The sequence below is a fragment of the Pygocentrus nattereri genome, chromosome 9, assembly GCF_015220715.1.
Source record: "Pygocentrus nattereri isolate fPygNat1 chromosome 9, fPygNat1.pri, whole genome shotgun sequence".
NCBI lineage: Eukaryota > Metazoa > Chordata > Actinopteri > Characiformes > Serrasalmidae > Pygocentrus > Pygocentrus nattereri.
Window position 1 is genome coordinate 41,667,546 of NC_051219.1, and position 2,539 is coordinate 41,670,084.

Below are 2,539 nucleotides of genomic sequence, written 5' to 3' on the forward strand. Positions count from 1 at the left end.
AACAATTCATAATGTACAATAAGCATGGCTATAACATGTAATGCATTTTTATAAATATTTATAGCCATGTTTTATATGTGTTATGCATGCATGCATTATAACTTGTTATGAATGTGTTTATAGATGCTTACAAAGGTGACATTCATAGAAAGTGTTACCAATCCTTCTTGTGTGTTGTTTTTTTGTTTTGTTTTTATTTAGAATGCGTGGGCTGGAGGTCAGGAAACCAGCCCTGTGACCGAAAGGTTGCCGGTTCAATCCCCTTGGCTGACAGTCCATGACTGAATTTACCTTGAGCAAGGCACCTGACACCCAGTTGCTCCCTGTTGGCTGCCCACCGCTCCGGGCAAGTGTGCTCACTGCCCCCTAGTGTGTGTGCTCACTAGCGTTCATGTATGTGGGTGATGCACTGCACGGATGGGTTAAATGCAGAGGACTAATTCCTCTGTGTGCTAATGGCTAATGTTTGTGAATTGAATTGAGCTGAATGTGAGAGCGTGTAGAACCTTTTTAACAACCTCCACATAAAGTTCCACAACATTACAGATCATTCCCAGAAGTGTACTTCCAAACCTTTACTTTAAGGGCTAAAAAACTAGCGCTAATGCTGTGCACATATATTATAAAGGTATCCAAACGAAGGCTTGATTTCTGATGAAGGTATCAAGAAAGAATTCCTTAAATAAGATGATTTTGACATGGACGAGACTTTTTGGAACCATCACTGGCTTAAACAACTGTTAGTAAAACAAAACAAACGCACATGATTTAATCCATTTTATTTACAACATAAAGATTCAAAGCCATCTATTCGTGCGCCTCAGTCGGAGACTCTTCTGCACAACATTGCCCTTCTGTTACCATTACTGGCAAGTAAAGCTTACTCAGCATTCCAGCATTTTCAAGTATTTTGATAAAGACAGTTCTCTTATACATCGTATTCATTCCCATAAGGCGAGAGGCTTGTTTGTCCATGTAGCTGCAACATCAACTGGTCTCAGTTTTTTTTGTTTTGTTTTGTTTTGTTTCTTTTCCATTAGACACTCTGAAGCAAATGACCATGTTCTGTGACAAAAGCAGGCCTGTACAATATATACACTGGTGAAGATCTCAGAAGGACGCTGACGGTTGCGCTCGTGTTCAGATGTTGATGTTATTTAATCATGACGATGCAGTCATTTGAGGAGCTTCACTCTTAGAAAAATCAGGTGCCAAAAAGAGTTTTTTCAACGAGATGCCATAAAAGAATCGCTTCTAATTCAATGAATGTGTTATATGGAGGGGTAACACTTTATTTGGATAGTCCACTTTAGATGCTTTGTAGACACTGAATTTACTTTCATTTTACATTCAACTAAATATCGACTAAATCGACCGTAATTGTCTTTAAACTCGGCTCTAATCCCGACTTTAACCTCAGCCCAAAACCTACACCCAACCCTCTCCCTGGTCCAAATCCTAACCCTGGTCCAAATCCTAACCCTAACCCCACCACAGTTTAGAATCAACTACATTTCCACAGAGAGTCGGTAAACAGTTTAAACATCTGTAGATAATCTGCAGAGATTATAGTGGACTACTCAGATAAAGTGGGACTGGAGCTTCGTTTCAGCTTTGAAAAGGATCTTCACTTGGTTCTTATACTCTGCATTCGCACATCACATCCACTAAAGGTTCTTTAGGGTTCTTTGGAGTTTTGGTAGCCTAGAGCAGTGGCCCTCAGGGAATATTTTTGTGGACTGAGGTCCAGTTTAAGAACCACCGCTTTAGGGAACCAAAAGGGTTCTTTGGAGTGATGCCATACAAGAACGACTTTTGGTTCTCTGAGGTCTAGTTTGAGAACCACCACCTTAGAGAAACAAAAGGGTTCTTTGGGGTGATGCCACAAAAGAACAACTTTTGGTTCCCTGAGGTCCGTTTTGAGAACCACTGCTTTAGGGAATCAAAAGGGTTCTTTGGGGTGATGCCACAAAATAACAAATTTGGTTCCCTGAAGTCCGTTATGAGAACCACCGCTTTAGGAAACCAAAAAGGTTCTTTGGAGCGATGCCATAAAAGAATGACTTTTAGTTCCCTGAGGTCCGGTTTGAGAACCAGCGCCTTAAGGAGCCAAAAGCGTTCTTTGGGGTGATGCCACAAAAGAACAACTTTTGGTTCCCTGAGGTCCGTTTTGAGAACCACTGCTTTAGGGAATCAAAAGGGTTCTTTGGGGTGATGCCACAAAATAACAAATTTGGTTCCCTGAAGTCCGTTATGAGAACCACCGCTTTAGGAAACCAAAAAGGTTCTTTGGAGCGATGCCATAAAGGAATGACTTTTAGTTCCCTGAGGTCCGGTTTGAGAACCAGCGCCTTAAGGAGCCAAAAGCGTTCTTTGGGGTGATGCCACAAAAGAACAACTTTTGGTTCCCTGAGGTCCGTTTTGAGAACCACTGCTTTAGGGAATCAAAAGGGTTCTTTGGGGTGATGCCACAAAATAACAAATTTGGTTCCCTGAAGTCCGTTATGAGAACCACCGCTTTAGGAAACCAAAAAGGTTC

The 2,539-nt window shown here is 41.4% G+C and overlaps 1 protein-coding gene across 1 annotated transcript in view; it reads right to left on the reverse strand.

Annotated features, from left to right (window-relative positions):
• Window positions 1-764: 764 nt before the first annotated feature.
• Window positions 765-2,539, reverse strand: part of npbwr2b (neuropeptides B/W receptor 2b) — a 4,116-nt gene continuing 2,341 nt past the window's right edge. The window contains exon 2 of the mRNA XM_017681685.2: window positions 765-2,539. This exon is cut by the window's right edge and continues 1,795 nt beyond it. The gene's annotated coding sequence lies outside the window, so the exon portion shown is untranslated.